Below are 26709 nucleotides of genomic sequence, written 5' to 3'. Positions count from 1 at the left end.
GAGTTATTTATAAAACAAGCCCATCTTGAAGGAGAAAGAGATTAAAAGTCAGAGGAAGTGAATAGATTTGAAATTCTACAAGTTTAGGGCAGGACAGAGAACAATTGTGACTGAGGTGGAGAAATGGACTGTTAAGAAATCTGTGATCATAATAAGGAATAATAATACTGAGCTGGAAATTCTAGAAAAGAAATTAATTTGAATAATTGGAGGATGACAAATCCTCCAGCAGAAAAGTGACTATAGAAAGGAGAAGAACAAGGAATTTGAAAAAGCTATTGAATTTAGCAGTTAAGAGAACTTTGATAATCTTGGAGAGACTAGTTTCTATAAACTAGTGAGATTGCAAGGTGCTGAGGAGAAGGCAGGAAGAGAAAAAAATGGAGGCAGAAATTATACATTTTTCCCATAAAAAGAAGACCTATAGGATTAGACCTTTGGAATTGCCTTCCAATAGATCTAGGCAAAGGGTGACCTTGATGTGGAAGACTGGAGGCAAGAAGCTTATGCCTAGATCTATTGGAAGGCTGTAACAATGGTTCGGGCTAGTGGTTGTGAGGGTTTATTAGAAGGATGGCAACAATGGGAATAGGATCATCCAATCAAAGATTCAGATTTGAGAAGGATTTTGAATATCACCTATTTCAAACCCCTCATTTTCCAGATAGGCATACTGAGGCCCAGACCAGTTAAGTAACTTGTCAATCAGTCAGTTCTACAGTTGGAGTTTGAACAAAGGCTCTCTGATTGCAAAGCAGATTAAATAACTATTTTGTTGACTCAAGCCTTATTGACTCTATCTCTCTCAACTTCCTCTTTCTTCTATTTGAAGAACTGGAAGGCAGAAAACCCAACTTCTCCCAATGCCAGAAGGCAGACATGGGTCTCTCAGATCACTCTATATCTGCTGCTCTTTCTAGTTTCAATACTATGGAATAAGATAACACTTGGTTCCACACCATCACTACTTTCCTGTCTCCATTTATTTATTCATGTCTCCCACTTTAGATAGTAAGCTTCCGGAAGGTAGGAACTGACTTTGTATCCCCAACACATAGCACAGTCCCTGGCAGAACAAAGGTGCTTAATAAACTTTAATTAGATCAGAATAGGTGCTCCATTAAATCTGAGCTCCCAAAAAGATGTGTCATATAACAAAATAGTCAAATTGATCTTTGATGTCATTAATTAGGACATTCTCTCCATTGGTGAAGATTTATTCTTACCAGCCCATCTTGTGCTATTTTTACTTATGTATTCCTAATAATTTGCCATAGATATTCATCTATCAAGGACATCTATATTGAGTAGATTTGTCAAAGTGACTTAAAAATGCTTTTTAATCTTTTCTCATTTTCTAATTCATAACTCATGAGAACAATATTATAAGTACTGTTTGAGAATCTTTTTCTATGTAACAACCTAATGAATTTAGAATAGCAAGTATAAATTTGTGGGCTAGCATTTCTGAGGAACTGTTTCCTGACCTAAAGAGTACTTTTACTTTGGTGTTAGTTACTGTAAGGTAGTTTCGGGAACTTAAAATAGAGGTGTCAGATAAAGATAAAGATATTGCCAAAGTTAGACATTTTCAGTAAGAGACAACTTTACTATACACTCTTAATTCTGTAATAGCAATGAGAAAATGGAGGGAGATAGTGTATTTATGCATGCATGGCCTAAGAACATTTATTATTGAGCCTGAAGTTTTGTCTTGAATCTTTTCCAACTATGAGATTTTTCATGTAAGAACAAGCAATAAGATCCTTGAGTTAATAAATCAGTATCAGCTCCACAAAGTCATCCCAACAACTTAAGATTCATTTAGGGTTGGACTTATATTACCTCTAAGATCTAAATCTATGATCCTATCATATTATTTCTTTTATGTGTTTTTCATTGCTTTCTGAAGACTTAGCAGCAACTAGTCTTTGATAGTAAACTGATCCACATTACTTTTTAAAACTGAGTACAGAAAGCAATACAAGAGATATTTAATATAGTAGAAATTTAGAGTCATAAAGTCCAGGCTCCAGTCATTCATTGCTCTACTATTTACTATGGGACCTGGGAAAGTCACTTAACTCTCTAGCTCTCAGTTTTCTCAAATATTTTGCTATTGTACCTTTAATCAGACAATATGGTATTTAAGTTTCTTTCTGTATTAGCCAGACAGTGATGTATAGCTAGGTCCTGATTAGTTAGAATGATGAACTTCCTGAAGAGTTAAATTATTTAAATTCAAACTTCATAATTCATTGAGCTAGAACAAATGACATTATTTTTACTTGATTATCATTTCAAATGATGCTAAGTCAAATGCTTGCACTCACTTCAGAGGATTCAGCATTTACCCTCCCCAGGATCTAATTGTAATCTTCAAATACTTTTCCATGAAACTTCAAAATCTCATTTTTTGCCATGGGGCATATAGGTGTCTAAGAAAGACAAGTACCTCTGATATGAGGGCTTGCCAAACCCTTTTCAGGGCTGCTCATCCTCCCATCACCCAACTCTTACCTGTGACTCCAAGAAACTGAAGCAAGTGCAGCAGACACACTCCATTTCAAAAGATTAGCTAAAAATAAGTTTAGGATCTCAAATCTATCTATGAATTAGGGAGCTGGCTGCCCCAAGCACGTGAAAGCTTTCCCCAGAGGAATTGGTAGAAGAGAACAGTTTATTTCAATGGCTATGAACACAGCTGAAGCAGACACTGTGGACTGCTTAGAGCTTGGTCAGATATGGAAGACACCTCATTCACTGTAGCCCAGGTCATCTCAGTCATTTTGATTTTTGTCTTGCCACTAGACTTCAGTGACTCAAGAAGAGAGAATGACGCTGATGACTTTGTGTAATTTGGCCTCACTTAAATCCAATTCATTCATAAATCAAGATATTATTCTGTGATCTCATTGAACCTTTTCAAAAATGAAAAATCATCAATTTTGCTATAATATTGTTTGACATCTGTCTGAAATATTCTTTGATAATTCTACTTTTTCTTCTATACTTTTTACCTTAACAAGTCAGCATGCATGCTGCAGATTCTGAAATGTTTAAATTTCTTGTTAAATAAGGTTCAGAAATATATTTGTTTATGATGGTTTCAGTAGATCCTAACTTTTTTGGATCACTTTCTTTTACATGTAATTAGTATGCTACTCAAACCAAGTTGTCAAGTTCAAAAAGAGCTTTTCCATCTAAGTATATTAATTTCCTTTCCTTGAAATATTGGTTTTATATTTTAACTTCTTTTTTCATTATTTGGTTGGATTTTTGGATTTGCATTGTGTAAAAAAAATTTAAATTCAGGGACTTCAACTTTTCTTTCTTCATATTTATAGCTTCTGCATTTTAGCTTCTGGAATGAAAGATTTTGTTTTTAATGATTGGTCATTACTGGTCAGCATTACATTATTGTGGACCTGGAACAAAGGGTATTGTTGTTTAAAAAAACTATGTGAAACTGAGTTAGATAGATAGGTATATACCTCTATATTTACATATATTTATAGTTATATATGCATGTATAAAAACTGATGAATCATTTTCAATTTTGTTATAATATTGTTGCATAATGAAAATCATCAAATCTTCATGATTTCACTCCATTTTTTTCTTATACACTCATGATTTGCCTTCTTTAATTGTCAATACCATCTACACTAAAGCATTTTCAGAAGATTGGAATATTGATATTTCTGATTTTTTTCTGATATATCTTCCTTTCTTATGGCATCCAGAATAGAGTAAGCACCTCTCTATTATTCTTTGTCAATCTGAACATCAATATAGGTCCAAGTAGGATCAACCTGTATGTAATAAGTCAACTTATCTATTTGTTTGACTCTTCAGAGTAAATAAATCATATTGATCCAACCATAAGGATCACTAAAGTCTAATTCACAAGAATTAGGATTCCTGTGAATCCTTCCATTTCTAAATCTGTGATCCAATGATCCTTGACAGTTATACTAAAAAATAGCAGGGAACACAAAGTCCCAATTATAGTTATCCTTGCTGGCACTGCCTCACACACACTTTCTCATTGCCTCCCCCCCAGACTGAATGATGGATTGCATTTAAGGGAGTTACTGTTATTGTTATTATTGATGAATAAATCTCATTGAAAACATGTGAAGCAAGTAAAGAATATAATGCAATGATATATGTATTTCCACCAATGAAAGTGTAATCAGGATGTTTATCATCCCATCTCATTCCTGACCTTAAACTTTAGAAACTTAGTTTTCTTATTACAGATTTTTTTTTCCTTGTCCATTTTATTTTATTGGGGTAGCAGAGTTTTGAAGTCAACCATTCTCATATGTAGCCAATATGGGGCAAGCCTTTTTCTTTCTCATCATTCTAAGGTAATCTGTGTAGAAGGGGGAGGTTGTATATTTCCTTACCAATTTACAGTTACTAACTGAAACCTTTTTCTCAATCTTTTCTCAATAAGTTCTGAGTCCCATCCCAGTTTATATTTTTTTCTATAGTCCCCTGTGGTTCTCTCTGTTTTTTTTCTCTCCATCTCTCTATGTTTCTGTTATCTCTCTCTCCCTCTCTTCTTTCATATATGTATAAATGTTTGTGTGTGTGTACATATAAGCACCTTCACACATTTGTAAACTCATCTCCTGGGCTTAATAAAGATTAAATAATAAAATATTTTAATTAATATAATAAATATTAAAATTATTTGTCATGTAATATATTAATAGTGTAACAACAAAATAAAGACATAAACTGATTTAGCTGTGAGCACACTCACAGTTAGAATCATCTCTAGTTATCACTTTCAATGCTTATTTATTCCTAATTCTGGAAAAGAGTTCTATCATTCAGCTTTCTCAGGATAGTAACCAAAGTCTTTCAATAACTAACTTTAATTCTTCCTACGATAAAAGTTATAACTCTTTTCTCAGAAAAGTTCTCTTAGTAAACTTTCTGTACTTCAGGCTCTCTCCAGAATGACAATTAAATTGTTAGTCTCTTAAAACGCTATTACCTCCTAAAGATACACAATGTTTACAACCTGCTGCAGAGGTTGTTGGAGCTAGTTTAGTCCATTTATCTTAAAAGTTATGAGTATAGCAAGGTTGTGGACTGACCAGTTTTCCTTGTAGGTCACCCCTTAGGCAGTTACTTAACTAATTATCATATCCAATCCTGAATTCTAGGAAAATTGGGAGTATATTTGGATTTTTTCTTCATCAATTAATAAAATTTCAGCATCTCTTAATCAACTACCTCAGTTTCTTTAGTAGCACTTATTTTATGAACTTATGAAATTTTTTTCTCAGCTACTTGTACATCTCTATAAATTAAAAACCTGAATTTTCTATAATGAATTGAATACTAAAGTTATTGACTATTCAATTTATTAGCAATGTAATCAATAACACAGAAAAAATAATTATTTATATTTTGATGATAAAAAACCAGTTACCCCTAACAATTACTGTAATTGCAGATTTCTTCCCTTCACTTCTAGAAATCCAATTCACTCAAAATACTGGCAAAAAATGCATCTTTTCTGATATTCTCTTCAGTCTCTTCACAAGATAAAGTTTAAATTACTAGATTATGATATGTGATGTTAGGATATGTCATATCATACTTATCATGTTGTATTGTCTCATATCATAATATTATGTCATATTATACTATACTATTTTTGTCTACTCTATTCTACTGGATTATATCATATGTCACTTAAAAACTCAACAACAATATTTAACATCTCTCTGGGAGAGCCAAGCAATAGAGATGTTACATTTGTTGGAATCCTATTTTTCTCTCCATTTGTTTCTTTTCTTTTCTTTTTAAAGTGGCCTTGAATTTCCTTTCTCTTTCATGTCAATATGCTGTCCCTGTGATTAATTTTAGTTACTTTGATTACATCCTATTCCCACAGGCTCTTTTCCAACCTTTTCTTCCCTTTGGCCATTCTTCTCCCAGATTGAAAGCTTTACTTCATTTTAAACATTTCTTTTTCTTTCTCTCATTTATTTAGTTGACTGTTTCTTTCCCCTTTTGCCCCTTCTCTCTCCTCATTCATTTGATTGGCTATTTTAAAATCTTCCTTGCCATCCAACTTAATATTTCTAAGTTTTATTTTTCTGTGCCTTTTTCTAAGAAGTTTTTCTTTGTTTTGTTCAATTCTCTTCATTAATTCTGTTATTTCTCTAGGCCTTCTGAAATTTAATTCTCCAATTCATGGACTAATGTCCTTTTTCAATTCTTTAATTTCTCTCTATTCCTTATGAGGCAATGCTTTTGAAGTATCGGGCTTGAATTCTCTCTTCTAATTAGTTTTTCTATTATTAGCTTTATAAATCTTATCTATTCCTTTTTTCTTTAAATAAACTAAATGAGAATATAATTTAATAATAGTTTTACTATGATAGAAAAAAAACTATAAGCTTTTCTCCAAGGAATTTCTTAGTTACATATAATTTAATTCATTCTGTTGTTTATAATTTAAAAAATTATATTTTGATAATAATACTTGTCCCTGGAAATTTAACTTATGCTCCTTCTGTATCTAAGTTATAAATTCTTGAGCTGGCCAAATCCCTGCACTTAAGAGTAAATAAAACCAGAGGCTGAGGCACACTCCAACCTCCACTATAATACCAAGCTAAGGTATTAAAGGACTGATTCTTTTGACCACAGCTAAGGGGTAGTAAATATCAATGTAAATGAAATTAATGTAGAACTATGTCATGTAAAACAGGAAATGTGAAGGATAAAAGAAGAAAGAGGGTAAGATGTCCTTGTACAACAAGAAATATTCAACAATGTTTGTTGAAAAAAATAAAAATTTTAAAATCACATTTGTATGGTATTTTAAGGCTTACAAAATGTTTTCCCTAGAAAAATTTTGACTTCCACAGGTTGTGAAGAAAATCATAAGTTTATTTGCCTAAAAATAGAGTTCACAAGCCCCCACTAATGTGTTTCCCTTTTAAAATTGGCTAGTGGATACAATTAGCTCTTAGAAAAGTTATTTACTAAAAGGGCATAGAAAAAATTAGTAAGTACAAAAATTTTCCCCATTAAGTTGGGGTTGACTATCCCACAAATAAAACGGTACTCATAAGAGAAGTAGGTTCAAATTCAGAATACTATGAAAGTGAAGCAGACTTGTAGGATATATATGCAGCAAAGTCAACTCTCAACAACTGGCACTACAGGACCCAGAAATCTTTTCTCTGATTGTAGATTCTCCACATAGCAGACAGGTTCCATTGATCATGGTATCCCTGCTGAGGATGAGAGAGGGATTGTTGCTCAATTTAATTCTTACCCACTCCCTTTCATCTTAACTCTTGATCAGGTGACTGTCTTTATCCATATTTATCTGAAGTATCTCTGCACCCTGTTAGACATTATGCTTCTATGGCTAAATAACTCCTTTTCTTCTTCTTCTTCAAAGGCACCTCCCAGCTGTCAGTCACTACAACTCCAGCAGTTTACCTATTTAGTCCTTCAAGAAACATTTAGTAAATACCCACTTACTCTGTGCTAAGCACAAAACTTTTAAAAAAAGATTCCCCCTCCAAAAATAATGCCCTTCTTTCAAGGAGCTCATAATCTAATATGTAAAAATAAGATTTATATAAAAGAAATTGTCAATACTCAATAATGCACAAGCATTAAGAAGGGTCATGAAAAACTTGTAGAAAATGATATGAAGGAAGCCCAAGAGTTGAAGAAATAGAGATCAGGTGGAAGAGAGTTCCAGGTATAGGTACCATAAGGGGAAATGCTCAGAAGTTAAGAGGAACATCAATGTCACTAGATCACAGGGTATATATGGGGAAAAGATGTAAGAAGATTTGGGGGGACAAGGGTAATAAAGACATTTCAATAGCAAAGGATATTATATTTAATTCAGCAGGATTTAGGGAAGCCTCTAAAATTTATAGAGAAGAATTTGGGGAGAGGGCAGCAACATTCTCAGGTAAGTGGAAGATGGACTGGAGTGGAGAAAGTTTTGAGGCATGGAGTCCAACCAACAAGCTATTGTAGTCACACAGGTGTGTGACCTCAGAGAGAAGCAGTTTTAGAAGGGAAAAGAGGGAAAGTAGAGATATTGTGAAGATAAAATCAAAAGGACTTGATAAGCAATTGGATACAGGAGGTGAGAGAGAATGAAGAGCTGACCTAGAATGGGAGCACTGGTGATAGAAAGGATGGTGGTGGTGATAATAATAGTAGTAGGAAAATTAGAAAGAGTGGATTTGGTTTGCTAAATCAATGAGGTTGCTCCATTTGAATCTCTTAGAAAATCTCTTAATACTTTAGAAAGGAATCACCAGAAGTGACCAAATCTTTCCAGTAAATTTAATACTTCATTAACACCTTGTGATTGTTGCCTATTGTTCAATCATTCAATCATATCTGTCAAAACATTTTAGCATCTGTTTCCCAGAGCTAAGACCGTATAAGCAGGTTGCATCCTGAGTCTGACATAACAACAATTCTTTGCAAAATGTGTTGCATTGATCAGCATCAGGTGTTCACTGAAGAACTTATGCTCCCGATTTCCCAAGGACTCCATTACCTCTCTTGATACGATCACAATCCCCATTCCTTGTAGCTATTAAGAGAATGGAATTGAGGGCTGCTTTCCTGTCTCCACTGATTCTCTACCCTGTTGTGAGACAATCAACTTGGAGACTGTTCCCACAGGACTCAAAAAAAGCCTGTGTTGTTCACATAGGAGTATATGCTATCCATTGGAACAGCAACCCACGACCTAACAATGATTATATCATGGTCTAACTACTTATGATTTGCTTATATATATGTGACCCCAGTCAAAATAGCATTAAACCTTCCCTAGAGTAGGGATTTCTATTTGCAATCATTTTCCTCATTTTGAAATTAATTTAATTTCTTTTAATATATTGACTCTCCTGTTTCTATCCTGCTTTGTGTAGCTCTGATCAGCTACAGGTTACAGGTCAATTCCAGTCCAGTTGACATGTCTGATTTTTCATGACCATAGTACACTAGGCACTACTTCCTTGTCTACTAAGGCAAACACTTAAATCATTTAGTAATGACAGATGAATTGGAGTGAGGCATAGATGAAAGTTACACAGCCCCTACCCTCAAGGGGTCTATACACATTCAAATGCTTTATATGTATTCATTCCAATAGGGGAAATACTGGTGTACATTTTGAATCATACAAAAATTGTATACAAAATACATAAAAATGATTTCTCATGGAGAAGGGATGCACTAGCAACTAGGGAGAAAACCTGGGATTCTACGAAGTAGAGTTGAAAAAGTGCTTTTCAGACATGGGGAATGTTTGTCTTCTGTGCGAAGAAAACTGAGGAGCATACCTGTGCTTGCTACATCTTGTAGTGCCAGTGAGGAGCAATAAGGCCTCAATGTGAAACAGAGGTTTTAGGGGAAGTGATAAATAATGTGAGAATGATGGGGTGGTGTCATATTCTGAAGGGATTAAAATGCTCAAAAGTTTTGGTTTTGATAATTAAAGTGAGGGAGTTACTGAATTTTTCTTGAGCAGTAGATGACAAAATTAGACCTGTGCTTTAGGAATATCACTTTGGTGTGGATACCCTCTCCATGAAGGATGGATTGGAGAAGAGAAAGACTTGAAGCATGAAATTAATTAGATAGATTTAATATATATTTGCTGACTCAAAAGCTTGAGATATTTTTCTCCTGAGGATACAAAGAATTCATCAGGTGTTTTTACTCCTTATTTTTACTGTTTTACTCCTTATTTCTTTAAAACCAAAGCTTATCCTTTAAGAGATAAAAAAAATTTAGAAAAATTTAGACCACAAGTTCAGATACTTCCTTCTAGACACTTGGAAGACTATAATGTGGAAATTTGAGCTAGCAAGTATAATATCTCCTAAAGATACTCTAACCTATTAATTATATTTTTAATTGAAGACAATTTATTATTAGTATAGTAGAACACTGGGTCAAATTTTGTGGTGTTGATGCTAGAGATATAGAACCGTAGTTTATCCCAATGCAATTCAATCCAACAGGCATTGATCGACAAGGTGATAGTTAAGTGCTAGATATATAAAGGCATAACAAAAGCAGATCTTGTCATCAAAAGGGGGGGGTAAGATTATAATATACTCCAGGAGCTAACAACTGAAAAAAATTCTATGGTTTAAATCCTTGGACTGAAATTTTTTATTTAACATGCAGTTTGGGGGAAAAGAATCAAAAATAAATATGTTAAAAAAAACAACAACAGTACTTATCTTTAACAAAGTTTGTTCTTTCTGTAATATTGTAGCATGGAGGTGGCCCTCAGTTCTTGGAGGTCATATATCAGTGGTATTTCCCTACCAAGCTGCAAATGAACATGAACCTGGCAATGGCCATTATGTCTGTTTCTGAAGAACTGGCTCAATAGATAATCACCAATAAACTTCCTAAGCTTTCACTGAGGGGACCAAAGAAGGGACCATTGTAGTCTGTGTGGCTTTTTCCAAGTAGGGGCTGTTGATCAGGTCTGGGGGAAAAACCATGAGGGGTGGGCAATGGAAAGGGAACAGAGGAAAGATGTCTAGAGGTCTGATCTTGCCCATCATCTGACATGGAAAAAAATAGACATCAAGAGAAAAAAAGACTTGTCTGTACAGCAAATTGATAAATATTTGTTTGCTTATTGATTCATTGAGCCAATTCTTCTAAATAGTAGATCTTTTTCCACAGCAAAACATTTTTCTTTTCTTTTTTTCTGGTCACTGTTCAGGAAGTTAATATCTCACTGGAGTTTTAGCGTTCCAAGAGGGAAATTCCAACTGGGGTGGTGGCAGGGTGACATTTGAGCTGAGATCAGCAGCCAACTACTAAAGAATGATAAAATCATTTAAATCAAATTGTACTTGGAAAGCTCTTCGAGTTTATTTGTTATGTGATGAGCAAAAGTGATGAGCTATCAGCTCTTCCACCAACACTTGTCATATTGAAATCTCACAGAGAAATTATTGCCTACAGGAAAGGAAAAGAGGCACATATTTTTAGAATTTGGGGCTTTACAAACTGCTACAAAGTGGACCAAATGTAGATAGAATTTTTATAACTTAAGACATTTCAAGTGAGTTTGCATACTTATTAATTTCTGTAGAAAATTACAAGAATGACAGTTAAAAGAAATGTTTATGAGACATTTGAGAAAAAGGAGCTTGTATGTACTATGAATTCAGACTATCTAGCATATGGTTAGTGCCAAATAAATGTTGGACAATGATAATAATGATGGCATGATTTATCCCTAAAGCTAGCTTAATATTTATTGTTTATTTTTCCAAATCTCAAATCTAAATGTACTCAAACCTAAATGTAAATATACATCATAGCTCTAAGTTGACCTTGAGTGATTTTGCCCAAGATCCCCAAAATAAGTATCTCAGATATGATTTTAACCAGGTCTTCCTAAATACAATTCCAGCACTTTTTTTAATTGCACCTCAGTTGACTACCTCTTGACAGATAGGAAATTGTTTATGAGTTGTTTTGTACCTTTTCAGCTTAACATGCTGATTGGATATCCAATTTGGAAAAGTTCAATAGGGAGCTGATGATATGAGGGTAAAATGACTAGATCTAGATATATAGTTCTATGGGTCATCTTTTTTTTTTTAAGGCAGACTTTATTTAATCATTAGCTAAAATGAAGAAACCATATGTATGTGTTCTTGCTTTTAATGACTTGGCTTTCCTGATGAAGTCTCCCAGATGAGTCCATTGAAAAAGTCCACCAAGATGACAAATGAAATCCTATCATATAGGGAAGGACAAGAGGCAGTTTCCAAGGCTCATCTTTCCCTTCTTGTTTCTAGTACTATTCTTGAATTGAATTATAGAGTTAGTCCTGGATAATGGCATTCAGACTCCTGCTTAGAGGGCTAGAGTCCTATGAGGGGGTAGCCAGTCACCTTTCAGCTCCAAAAACATGGTGTAACTCCTAGTCCATTTCATTAAAAGCACTATACTCATAGAGGCTGTCCTCAGAGACATAGTCCTCACTGTCACTGGAGTAGTAGTTGGGCCCAAAACAATGGCAGCAGCGATGATCCCTGCAGGGCTGAAGGGCTTCTTTCTGTGTCAAGATTAGGGTCAAGACCTCCACAGAGTCATATCCTTCTACAGAGGGATCTCAGAGCACCACAGGGGCAGTACAGACACATGCAGATACTAGTGCCATGGCAGCAGCAGGATTGCTGACAGCAATGATCCATGTTCCTCCAACAGGGAGAAGAACTGCTACTAGAACTCTGAGAACTATTGGTTTCCAACTTTTTCTCTTCTTCTTCCCTCTTTTCTCCTAGACTCCCAATCCTCTTTCTGTCTCAATCTTAATATATTTGACCATTTTTACTCACAGGTAGAGGGAAGACAAACTAAGCTTTCTGTGTGCTGGGTTCCAAAAATCTTCTATGGGTCATGTTTGTATTGAAGTTATATAAACTGATGAGATCACCAAAGAGAGAGAAAAAGGGACTTTGGGACATAGTCATATATATATCAGAACAAGGGTTGAATAATGATCCAACACAGGAAATCAAGAAGTAACAAATATAGAGGAAAACAGAAATCTACTTTACAAAAAAAAACGAGAAAAGAGTATCAAGAAAGAGGAGGTGCTAACAGTTACTACAAAGATACTAATAAGGAGAATTGAGAAAAGAGCACTGAATTTAGCATGTAAAAAATCCCAGATAACTTGGGAAAGGATGCTATTTCAGTGGAATGGTAGAGACTGGGTTTAGTCTGACATCACCATTTTTCATACAGCTCATTTCTTCCAAGATGATGTCATTCCACTAGTCATTGAACAAATTTAGAGAACCCAAAAGAAAACCCAATAATAAATATTATTGAATTAATAAATTACATAAATAAACATGGATGTTCTAAACACTGGGTGATTCTTAGTTCTTTCTACTTCTTTTCTTGCTTCTTCACTATCATCACTGTGAAAATAAAAGATAATTGCAGAGGATGGGGGCCCATTTGTAAAATTTTCATTATTTCATAAGTTACTATGGACAAAGAATGTATCACTCAATGGTTAACTTTCTAATCATCAAATCTCAGATTCAATCATTTGCCCACACTGTCCTTGTAGTCTTGCCAACATGATGGAGACTGCCAGAATTTATATTATATATCTTCCAGCACTTAGAACCCATACTCATTGCCATGCTACATTAAGGCCATGCAATCAGACTTTGGGTAGACCTGAGCACTATAGATTTAAAAATTTGTAAACAATCTTGACATTGATTAGTGATAACCAGGAAGTCAAGGAAATTCATAAGAATTCAAAAAATACATATAAACTCAAGGGGGAAAGACAGAAGAATATTCTGCTTTATGTTCTATCATGATTTGATGAGATCACAGATTAAATGAAATATTTAATTATATTCCATCATTGCTTAAGTTTGTTAATAGATATTTTCTTCTTCAAAATCATTTCTTAATAGTTGTTACTATGTAATGGGATTGTCAGAGGAGAAAGTAGTTATACTGTCATAAAGCTACCACTTTTTCCCCTTCTTTTGGTAGACGACAAAGACAGAAATAAGCCATCACATCTAATTAAAGTACCATCTCTGGGGTTAGAACTGAGACAATACTCCTGCTCTTCCTCCAACCTATTGGCAAGTCATTCCATATTTCTGGATCCATCCCTCTGAGTTACTCCCCTAAATTGTTCTCTTTCTAATTCCATTTCTAATACTGAGACTGGGCTCCCAGAGGGTAGCTACTACTTACAAGACTGTTAGTTGTTTGAAGATGAATTGAATCTCTTAGTATCTCCCCCAGCACTTAGCATTTTCCTCTGCACGTAAGAGGCTTTTAGAACTAATTTTCAATTGTTGAATTTAGCAACTGTTAGATTTATACCTGGGAAAATTTCAAAACATTTTGAAACTGTCAGGAACTTGACATGTAATGTAATTGAAACACCTTGTTTTTCTCAGATAAGGAAACTGAGGCCCAAGGTCACACAGAGAACCAAAACTAGAATCTAAGTCTACACTGACATGCCCCTCCCTTACCCCACTCCTACTCTCATTAGATAGTTTTTAAGAGTTACTCTGATCCCTAACTGAATCACCACATGCACCCTGGCCTAGTCTACATGGAATAGGTAACTAAAAATGTAACCCTAGCAAACTCTGATGCCTCAGCTCCACCCCCCAATCCATTATTTCTTATTTCAGAGCTTCTGCTTGGAAGGAGTCTCATTTAAGTATTTTTTTCCTATTTTGCTTCTTTTTAAAAAATAATTCTATATTAAAGCTCTGTCTATTCTAAATTTAAACTTATTTTTTTCTTTAAAGAGTTTTTTTTCCCTTTTGAACCTTCTCTAAGTGTCTTGCTTATCATTCTCTATCTCTGTAGTTCTTTGGGTAATTTTTGGCTTATTTTCTTCCATATTATCCCATTCCTTCAAAGCACTTTGTGTTTTTGCTTCCCAGGCTTCATCTCTAAAACATGCCCCTTCCACAGTGGTTGTCATCATCCTCACTTCTTTCCCAAAAGAATCTTGAACTTGATGCTAGCTAGTGTTGCTAGAACCACAAACTGGGTTCTAATTAAGCTTCCCAGACCCAGGCATCACAATTTGCCTATCCCTTTCAGATTCCCTGTTATTGTTTTTAACCTTCTTTCCCTAGTACTTGCACAGAGTAGTCTCTCTCTCTCTCTCTCTCTCTCTCTCTCTCTCTCTCTCTCTGCATCTCTTTCTCACTTTATCCTCCCTCTCTCTTCATACAAATAGATACAGATATATAGCCAGAAGTAACCCTAATCCCAAAGCACATTGGTACAGTATTTTCATTCCATACACAAACACAAACACAAAACATGAATGTTTTTATGTGTACATTCACTATATAGCGATATTATTCGTCCATTTTCAAAGAGGACCAATAGCATCATGAGTGATGGCTCAACTTCTGCATAAATTAGATTTAAATGAAGCAGTGTTGCCCAATGTCATCAGCCTCACTCTCTCTTCCTTAGACATTCCTCTAACTCACTGATGAATTTGATGCCTGTTAGATACCTTCAAGCTGGTTTAGCCCATCTACTAAGGGCAAAGTCACTGCACATGCTACCACATCTTGGGCAGCATTTATATGTTTACCTCTATGCATATTTATGATTGTAATGTATGTGTTTATGTCTATATTTCCCTCCACTGGGATATCCATGTTACACACACACACACACACACAGACACTGTATTTGTAAATATAAATATACACATTTGTGCATATATATAATTATGCATTTAAATTTTTATTTGTTCTTCCTTCTGTATTAATGATCATCTCTATTGGTTGATCTGCTTGTATCTGAGTTTTTATTTAGGTTTTCTCTCACTTAATCTTTTGGTCTTTCTCTTAAATAATGTTTTATTATATTTTAATAAAACATTGATTATTATTAATATAACTACAAATATTTACAAAATAGAAATATAAATGTTTATAATAAATAAATTAATATCATTCATTATATGTTTTTTATATTTCCCTACACTGATATTTGAGAATCTTCTTCATTCTTTGGATCTTCCCTTTTCAAAATTGTTCAGATTCCCTATAGCTGGACATGGACTGATCTCAGCCTCCTTTCAGTGGGGGATAATAGGGGTCAGTGACAAAATTCTTTCTCCTTTGTAATCTCTGACACTGGCTTGGTCCTCTTCTCAATATCAAGGACCCCACCCAAGCCCTTCTGTCTGTCTTCCCAGGGTCACACAGCTAGAAAGTGTCTGGGTATTTAACTCTTTCCTTCTTTCCAGTCCAAAGATCATCACCACTTGTCTTGACCTTTGTTTTGTCATTGGACTTTGATGACTCTGAAGGAGAGAATGAGGCTTAGTTTGCACAGCTCCACCTCTTAAATCCCATTCACTTGCAAGTCAAGACTTTACTTTCCTGATGTTATGGGTCTTCTTCTAGAATGAATGAAAAACAACTGCAACAATCTTTCCTTTTCAATCTCCTATTTTATAGATGAAAACTGAAGCCCAAAGAGTTCAAGTGTGCTGTCCAAGATCACACAGAATTAGAGGTGATATTCTTCAGATTCTTTTGTTTTTCTTTTTTTGTCAAGGCAATGGTGTTAAGTGACTTGCCCAAGGTCCCACAGCTAGGGAATTTATTTAGTATCTGAGGCTGGATTTGAACTCAGATCCTCCTGACTCTAGAGTTGGTATCCTATCCACTGCACTGCCTAGCCGCCCCTATCCTTTAGATTCTTCTTAGCCTCTTTCCATTGTTTGAGGAAAGCAGAATTGAAGCAACTCAAAAGAAATGTGACTTACATAAGTTTAAAGTAACCACCCAAAGTGTTCACATGGACTATGCCAAACCTGTGGTAGAGTATAGTTGGACACACTGTAATTTTTCTCAAACATAATGATTCTATTTTGGTCTTCTTCCATAAGGAAGGACAAGAAACAAATGATCAACCAACCATTATTCTATACTTATTCATTCTCTTTATTTTAAGGGTTCAACTGCAATTATTAAACATCTTCTGCATATTTCCTTTCTTTTGAGCATTTGGAGGTTGGAAAATTTTGCAGAAGACTCTTTGGACATTTGATGATGATGATATCCACAGTACATTGTAAATCTCTATCTCTAGTATATATGATGATTTCTTTTTCAAACTAGTATGAAATTAAAAAAAATACTTTGGGGAAATGGAACAAAACTCACTAGTCAATATTAAAAACTAAATATAATTGATGATGGTTAGACAAAGAAGAAACATTGTACAATAAAAAGAACATGAGATCTTTATATCCTAAGCAAGGAATTAAAAGCCACTTACTATCGATGTGACCTTAGGTAAATCACTTAACCTCTGTGGACCTCAGCTCCTCATCTATAAAATGATGGAATTGAATTAGAGGACATCTAAGGCCCTTTCCAGGTTTAAACCTATGATTCTAGGAGCAACTAAGGAGTAATTATACAGCACAGACCTGGAGTCAGGAGAATTTGAGTTCAAATCTGCCCTCAGATACTTTCTAGCTATGTGACCCTGGGAAAAATCATTTGACTATGCTTGACTCAGTTTCCTTATCTGTAAAAGGAGCTAAAAAAGGAAATGACAAACCACTACAATGTCTTTGCCAAGAATACCCCAAATGGGGTCACAAAGAGTCAGACATGACTAAAAACACTCAACAACATCACAACACAAACAAACCACTAAAAATTATCACTAAGAACATTAAAGCTTTTATCCTCTGGGATTGGTGTGGAAGTCAAAATATCACTTCTCTGAATACTGTGACTTTCTCATGTCACCTTTTGACTATATGCAACTAATAGTTGCTTAAGAGTAGGGTTCAGTCACTGGAAAAAGCTCTTGGGACAGATAAATTTAGTGAACTTTCTTATTTCTTTCCATTCTCCTCCATCCTTTCTTACAAAGTATAAGCACTTAGAGGGGAAAAAAAAAGTAGAAATGCTCAGAATATAGCAGGAAATAGAAAACCTTTAGAAGTCATGTTCTAGGGATGGGTTGTTGTTCAGATGTTTCAATTGTATCTAACAATCTAGGTTTTTCTTGGCAAAAATGCTAAAGGGGTTTGCCACTTTCTTCTCCAGCTCTTTTTACAGATTAGGAAACTGAGATAAACAGGATGAAGTGACTTGCCTGGGGTCACACAATTATTAGTGTCTGAGGCCAGATTTGAACTCAGGAAGATGAGTCTTCCTGACTCCAGGTCCAACTTTCTATCAACTGTTCTATCTCACTGTTCACTAGGAATGGTAGGGAATCATAGGCCTAAAACAGGAAAGAATTTTAGATATCATCTTTTCCAAATTCTTCATTTCATAAAAGGGGATGAATTGCCCAGCTTAACCAAACAGTAAGCAGTAAAGTTGATGAGAATGAATTCAAATCCTAAGCATCAAAAGCAGAACTCCTTCCATTCTGTGACACTGCAAATACATAAGCTAGGTAACTATTAAATTCTTCTTGAATGAGTCTATTGGGGATTGACTTGTTTTCTATGCTTGTATCAGAAAAACAGAGTATCATGTAAAAAAATTCCAAGGAAAAAAAAGGTTATAAAATATTTAAAATGTAAGTTCTTTGTCATTTGATAATTTTCTCTTACTTTCCAATCTCTAACTTTGAAAATGCCCTTTTCACTTGTTGCCCCAGCATGCTTTGGAAAAACCATTCATGATACAACAGACTAGAGGTTAAGAAAACTGATGATTTATTCCTCTCCTTGCTCCAACATACTGGATAAGGAGATTAGATAACTAGCTAGCTAGCTAGCTAAATAACTAGCTAGCTAGCTAGATATAGATGACAAATAATATAATATATATATAGTTATATGTTTGTGTGTGGGGGGTATGTGTATGCATGTGCTTATATTTATTTAAATATGTATAAAAATAAATATGTATATAATTTATGTGGATATATACACATACATACACACATCACTGGGTCTCTTCTCAGATCAAGGAAAACAAAATTTGCTTCCTTTGCTATAAAATATATGAAGAATGAGGTAAGTGCTAGAATTACAAAGAAACTATACTAAGAAATCTATACTACCTAAGTTACTAAGTGTTAGCTCCTCAAAAGATATAATCCGTTTGCACTTGTGGTTGGGAAGTGATAAGGCATTCAAAAACTGATGTTTAGCTCAATAATTCATCCTTTCAGATGAAAACGAAACTGAGATGTTATTTAGAGAAGAGGTGGGTACAGACTGTTTAAAAATCATTTGCTGATTTTTGCAAGTCAATAAAAAATATCCATTTTTAGACACTTTTGGGAAATACGAGATGACAAAATGTAGGATAATGTAGGATAATAAATTTAAAATGTCCAACCTTTTCTTTTTATAAATGAATAACAGTTCAGTGACTGGGCTAAATTCTGATGCCATTTGATTGTTTAATGCAGCATTTAAGCCTAAGTTTTCCTGACTTCAAGTTCATTTTTCTCTACCTTATGCCATCTATCTTGTCCACTAGAACTTCTTCCACCTCCAGTGAAAATTTATGAAAAACAATCTTATTTGGATTGTTAATTACCTTATCAATAAAGTGAATTGGTTAGATTATTTGGACTTTGAGATTTCAGCTCTAAATTAATGCTACTCTCCTCAGTTTCCTCCAATTTCCTGAGTCCTTAAAATAAGAATGTTTATTATTTTATGACTTGAAAAAAGAAGAAGATTTTGATTGATGCTATAGGTCCAAAGTCAGAGATGAACTATAGAGAGTATCCAAATTTTGGAGTTTCAATATCATATATATATATATATATATATATATATATATATGTATATATATATATACATATATATATATATATATATATATATATATATATATATATATATTAGCAAGAGTCCTTTATTTCTTGCACTGCTAGAGAAATTGTTCTCCAAGATAATTGAAACCCAATAACTTCAGCAACATTTGGGTTACAGGAATGTTTTCCTTTTGCTGTCAAATTGAGAGTATTTGGGGGTATTTAAAGGTCAGGAATTACAAAGTAACAATATAGTCTAGGGGCAGAACACAAGATCTGTGTTAAAAAGTAAAATGATCAATTTCGAATCTTGGGTCTACTAATTTAGGGCACGTCATTACCCCTCTCTGGGTATCAGTTTCATATTAGTAAAATTAAAGGATTGGAGAAAATGTTTTTTTAAGACCCCTCAAGTCTAAATTCTAATCTAACCTAATATTTAATCTCATATACTATTTTCTCCACTCACATATTAGAAGAAAAGGATTTTGAATTTCTTAGACTTTTAGGAATACAATGACCATGTCTTTTTGAGGCAGACTGCTAGGTGGCACAGGCCTGTATTCAGAAAGACCTGAATTCAAATTTGTCCTCAGAGACTAACTAGTTGTGTAAACCTGGGCAAGTCACTTAACCCTATTTGCCTCAGTTTCTTCACGTGTAAAATGAACTGGAGAAGGAAAAGGAAAACTATTCCAATATCTTTGCCAAGAAAACTAGCTGAGGGCATGAAGAGTCAGACACAACTAAAAATGACTGAACAACAATCTTTGGGATTGATTTAGACACATGTACTAATAGCTCCTACCAACCATTCCAGACTGACAATTCAGGGATTTTCAATATAAATGTAGGTAAGTAACTTAAGCCAAAAGACCATGGGGTGTCATGGTCCTCTATGGCAGTCTGATAGCCTATAGGTAGGTCCCTTCTCAGAAAAATAAAGGAATAAATAAAAGGAAATAAATAAATAATATTAAAATTTAATAATTATAATAAAATTCACTAATAATAAACAACAAACAAATAATGAAATAAATAAAGGAAAAATAAACAAAATAAAGGAATCAATAAACAGAATTGAAGAGAAAAATAAAATTAAATTTTAAATAAAATTAAATTAATTTTTTCTCAGTCAAGTTGATAGACTCTCCCTGAAATCTATTCATAGGCCTTTTAATAAGTGTGGTAGCAGAGTCATGAAGTCCAGCTCGAAAACCTATGAATTTAGGTTTAACTATGTGGTGCACTGATTAGTCAGGAGACCTTAGTTCAAATCTGCCTTCCAGATACTTAGTAGCTGTGTGACCCTGAGCAAGTCACTTCTTTCTAATTGCCTCACAAAAAAGAAGAATGAAAATTTTAGTCCAGGGGCAGCTAGGTGGGACAGTGGATAGAGCACTGGCCCTGGAGTCAGGAGGACTTGAGTCTTCAGACACTTACTACTTACTTAGTCATATGACCTTGGGCAAGTCACTTTGCCTAGCGAAACTAAAAAAAAGTCTAGTCTAAAATTCTAATTGTCCAGAGTTTATAGATTACATTTTACATATTTTTACACTTTTTTTTTTTTAAAACAGCTACCTACCTAGTAAATGAAGTCACAAAATACTGAGAGCCACACCTGATTTAGGAAGATCTGGTCATTCAGATTTGAGATTGTTGTTTGGTCTTCATTTTCAAAGAGGATCAATAGCATCAAGGGGTGATATCTTGACTTATGTGTGAATGAAAACAAAATGAAACACTTGTAGATCCTTTAACAGTTAACAAAAGTAGCTTTATTAAGCTATAATGTGGAAATATTTCAGTATAGGTTGAGATACATTAAGCATCCCCCTCCTATCCCTTCCTTTTTTTCATATATAAATGTGCCTCATCAGCAAGTCAAGTCAAAAAGCATTTAAGTGCTTACTTTTTTTTTAAAAAAATTTATTCATTTAAAGCAGTGCGGCAAAGTTTCTTTTTTTCATTTTTTTAAGGCAATGTGTGCCCAAAGTCACACAGCTAGGCAATTATTAAGTATGTAAGGTTATATTTGAACTCAGGTCCCCCTGACTCCAGAGCTGATGCTCTATCCACTGTCCCACCTAGTTGTGTCCACTAGGTGGTACTGTGGATAGAGCACTTGGACTGGAGTCTTGGGCACCTGAGGTCAAATCCAGATTCAGATACTAAGTATGACCCTGTATAAAGTCATTGGTCTCAGTTTCCTCAACCTGTAAATATTTCTGGAGAAGGAAATGGCAAACTACTGTAGTATCTTTGCCTAGAAAACCCCAAATTTCATCACAGAAAGACAAAACTGTAACAACTCAAGAATAACATAAATGTAACAGGCACAGTGTTAAGTATTTAGGATACAAAGAAAGTGGGATGGCTGACCCTGCCCTCTAGGAGTGTACAGTCTGATGGAGTAGACAATACACAAACAGTTCTGTCCCAAAAAGCCAGTGTTGCAGGATCTCTGAGTATATGGAAGGGAGGAAGGTGTGAGAAGACTAGAAAGGATGAAGTAGCCAAGTATCCTGATCTTCATAGCATTGGGACACTCATCAAGTGTGAAGGAGATAGGGATTATCCTCTTTTATGTCCTTAGGCACTTGGGAAACCTTGTCAATAGCTTGAGCCTCAGTTTGCAGACTAATCAAGTCTCAAGTCTAGGTTCCTTGCCTTTGGGGGTGGGGGGGGCGTCAATTTAGCCTGCTGGCAAGGGACCCTAGTATATAAGGCTTCTACCACATGAAACCAGAAATTGAACTCAGGTCAATGCTCTTTCCACTTTACTACAATGACTCATCTCAAAGTAAAATTGAAATTTTACTTTAATGAAAAATTGGTGAACTATCTGACTTGACCAGCAGGAGGCCCTACTGACCAGTGCCTAGGTTTCTTCAAGGACTTCTGCAATAAGGATCAAATGCTTTGAAGGAAATCCTTATCCCTGGATGCTATGCACTTCCAACACCAGAAGGTGCTCTAAGTAAATTCTTTGACTCAGAGAGGTGGTTACTTTTTTTCTCTTAACCTCATCTCCTTTTGTGTGTGGCAGTTTATTTCCTTAGGGTCATGGTTTAATATTGGTTTATTCAGTAGGAGTCTTAGCATAACCTCAAAGATCGCATCTTGTCTTGATTCTTCTCAGACACTTAAGAAAAGTCCAACTTTCCCTCCAACTTTGCTCATTTCATACATCACACCCCCCACTCCCACCCCAGCACTTAAATCCAATTTACTTGCATGTCATGACATCATATCCCTGTTGTCATGGTTCTCTTCAAGAACACAAGACAAACAACTTTTTAGCCCATAGCTGTATGAAATTCTCGAATCATAGTATTTTAATGGAATAAAATATATCATATCATTCAGCATAGATTTCAATGTCCAGGCTGTGGTTATGATTCTAATCTAGATGGTGTCTAGCTCCTTCTTAAAGTAAGTATTTAAGCAGGCAATCCCAATCATCCCTAAGAAGGACCCCAAAAGTGTTTATCTAGCTGTTTCTCTGTTTTCACTCATCCTAGCAAATGGAAGGTGGAGGGATGATTTCTTTCTCCAAAATATAAATAAACTCAAACTCTCAGTCTTGTGCAAACACATCACCCTAGTCATCCCCATTTCCCCAATACCTTCCTCACATTCAGTCTATGATCTCTTTTTTCTGTTATTTTTTTTACATTTTTTGCAAGACAATGGGGTTAAGTGGCCTGCTCAAGATCACACAGTAAGCATTAAGTGCCTGAGGGCAGATTTGAACTCAGTTCCTCCTAATTCAAGGTAGTTGCTTTATCCACTGCCTGCCTCTGGAATCTCCTCTAAAATGCCCATCCTTACAACAGTTTGGGGGAAGCAATAGTTACAAACAAAGCACTTTTGAGAAGGGACAGGGTGAAAGGAGACAGAGAATAGAACAAAAAGGAAAATAGGATGGAGGGAAATACAGTTGGCAATCATAACAGTGAAAAAAATTGAAACAAGTTTCTCTGATAAAGCCTCTTTTCTCAAATATAGAAAACTGAGCCAAATTTATAAAAACAAATAGAGCCATTCCCCAATTGATAAATGATCAAAAGACATGAAGTTTTCAGATGAAGTAATCAAAGCTATTTATGATAAAATAAAAAAATTCTAAATTATTATTGGTTGGAGAAATGCCAATTAAAACAAGTCTAAAGAACTACCTCATGCTTATTAGATTGGCTAACAGAACTGCAAAGGGAAAAATGACAAATGTTGGAGGGGAAGTGGGAAAAATGTGATATTAATGCAATCTTGGTAGAGTTGTGTCTTGATTCAATCATTCTGTAGAGCAATTTGGAAATATTCATCTTGCATACCCTTCAATATAGCAATACCATTACTCCAAAAAGAGATTAAAAAAAACAAAAAGGAAAATGACCTATAAGTACAAAAATAATTATAATAGTTTTTTTCTGGTAGCAAAGAATTGGAATAAAGGGAATGCCCATCAATTGAGGAGTAGCTGAATAAATTATGGTATGTGATTATGATGGAATATTATTGTGCTATAAAAAATGATGAGCAGGATGCTCTCAGAAAAACCTGGAAATACTCATAGAAGGTGAATTACCTGAGGCAAGGTGACATGAACTGTGAACAGAATAACAGATATATTGTAAGATGATTATCTATGAATGACAACTTTTCTCAGCAATAGAATGATCTAAGAACTGAAGGATTTATGATGAAAAATATTATCTATCCCTAGAGAAAGAGCTGATAAGGTCTGAATACTGTTTGAAGCATTCTTCTTTTACTTTTTAAAGTTTTCTTGAGTTTCTTTGGTCTCTATTTTCTGTCATAATATGACTAATATGGAAATATGTTTTGCATGGCTACATATATAATCTTTATCTATTGCCTTTTCAATGGAGGGAAAGGGGGAAAGGGAGAACATTTGGAATTGATAGTTTTAAAAACAAATGTTAACAGTGGATAGAACACTGGCCCTGGAGTCAGGAAGACCTGAGTTCAAATCTGGCCTCAGACACTTAATAATTACCTAGCTGTGTGACCTTGGGCAAGTCACATTGCCTTGAAAAATAAAAAGTGTTAAAAATTACTTTTACATGCTATTAGGGTAAAATAAAAAAATAACCAAAAAGACTAGAATAATATACAGTTATGATTTTAATATTGATTAATATCATATGTATAATGAGTTTAATAATAATAATAATAATAATAATTTAATTTCCAGGAAAACAGTGAAAACAAGTAATATATATATATATATATATATATATATATATATATATATTCTCTGCCTGAACTGCAAGGAGTAATTCCATGATTTGAAAATTGGTTCCTTTTTTTTTCCTTTGCAAAGCAATGGGGTTAAGTGACTTGTCCAAGGTCACAAAGCTACGTAATTATTAAGTGTCTGAAGCCAGAATTCAGGTTCTCTTGACTCCAGGGATGGTGCTCTAACCACTGCATAACTCAGATGCCTCAAATTGGTTCCTTTCAATGAAAGTAATAATTAAACCCCTACCTTTTTACTGGCACTCTTTCTCTGACCTGCTCTGCTCTACCCAGGTTAGAGATCAGCTCAGTAAAAATTCAGTAAGCAGTTTGTCATTGCTTCAGTCTGAAAAACTTAAAGGGTGGGTTCAATGCGTTTACTCCCTGCCCAAGAATATATTTACTCTTACATTTTATTTCTACACATAAAGAAAATATTTCTTATTTTCTTCCTCACTTTTCCTAGAGAAACAATACCCAACTATCAATGACACTGATCTTGAAGATGGAAGAATCCATCAGAGAACTGATTCAATTCAATTTTCTAGCTAGTACAATGGCAAAACCACTTTCTGATTCTAACTTGCCATGGATGGCAAGGTTAATTTCTAAAGGTTTCTTTGATATTTAAAAATTTTTCTTTTCTGATTCTTTACATTTTAAACAATAGTTTGCTAGATAAAGATAATATTAAGTGCATCGGAAGTGTGTCTTTTTTTTTATTTTAGATTTTTCAAGGCAGTGGGGTTAAGTGGCTTGCCCAAGGCCACACGGCTAGGTAATTACTAATTGTCTGACATTGGATTTGAACCCAGGTACTCCTGACTCCAAGGCCAGTGCTCTATCCACTGCGCCACCTAGCTACCCCGTGTCTTTTTTTTTAGGCTTTTTTTATTTTTTGCAAGGCAGTGGGGTTAAGTGGCTTGCCCAAGGCCACACAGTTGGGTAATTATTAAGTGTCTGAGGCCAGATTTGAGCTCAGGTACTCCTGACTCCAGGGCTGGTGCTCTATCCATTGTGCCACCTAGCCACCCCTGGAGTGTGTTTTAACTAATGTTTGTCCTTCATTCTCAAAGAAGACTACAACATCAGGGAGGTGTTGCCATGACATCCTCCAGAGCCATGTGGGTCCAGTGGCCAAATATGAATCAGGATGACTAGAGATGACCCCGGATGTGGGGTAATAAGGGTTAAGCAACTTGCCCAAGGTCACACAGCTAGTAAATATCAGAGGTTAGATTTGAGCTCCCATCCTCCTGATTCTAAGGTCAGAGTGAGAAGAAAGGGGATCCTATGGATAGATGATTTGACTGGAAGAGGAATTTGTTCCTAGATTGACAATCAATGGATTCCTGGGGGCTTGGAGCATTTCACAAATTATGTTTATACTCTATATTTTTAAGAGTTTTAGTTTTGTGAATAAAGGAGGGTATGTGGAGTTGGTACCTTTACCCTAGACTTCATAAACTACTCTGATTATTTCTGAGATAGATCTTTTTTTCTTAGGTTTTGGGGTTTCCTTCCATGCAATGAAAAGAAAAGGAGAAAGAGGAAGTAGAGACTTTAATAGAAGTTCATACGCTATGCCAACCACAGTGACCTCCATCAAGGTAAAATGCTTATTCTGTTTAACTACCTTCTGATTCATTTCCTAGTTTCCTTCTGTCAGATGAAAGGGTAGAATTGAGATGAGCCAATTGTGTTTTCTCAGCTGTTGGTCAAATACTATGGTATCTTAGACACTACAGTCCTTAGACACTACAGTGTCTAAGAATCTGTTTCCCTGACTATTACCCTTTCAATTGCTCCCTATAAAAATGGGTGGGTACCAGTACAAGTTACAATGGTAACTTTCGGAATTGAGGTGAAACTGAGGAAGGGAGAAGGTTTTTTTGGTCCCTTAAAGAAACAAAAGACATTTTTCCTGACTCCTTTGGATGAATACTGAGAGCCAAAGAGGGAAAGTGTATGAATTGGGTTTAGCTTCTGGATCTCTATGTTTGATGAACCAGTGCTGCTGCTGCTACTGCTGGTCCCTAAGTTATAGCAACACTATTTTTCTGAATGACGCATTTCTCAATT

The sequence above is a fragment of the Macrotis lagotis genome, chromosome 2 (genome assembly GCF_037893015.1).
Source record: "Macrotis lagotis isolate mMagLag1 chromosome 2, bilby.v1.9.chrom.fasta, whole genome shotgun sequence".
Taxonomy (NCBI): Eukaryota; Metazoa; Chordata; class Mammalia; order Peramelemorphia; family Peramelidae; genus Macrotis; species Macrotis lagotis.
The sequence above is the reverse complement of the archived record's forward strand: the minus strand, read 5'-3'. Positions refer to the sequence as shown.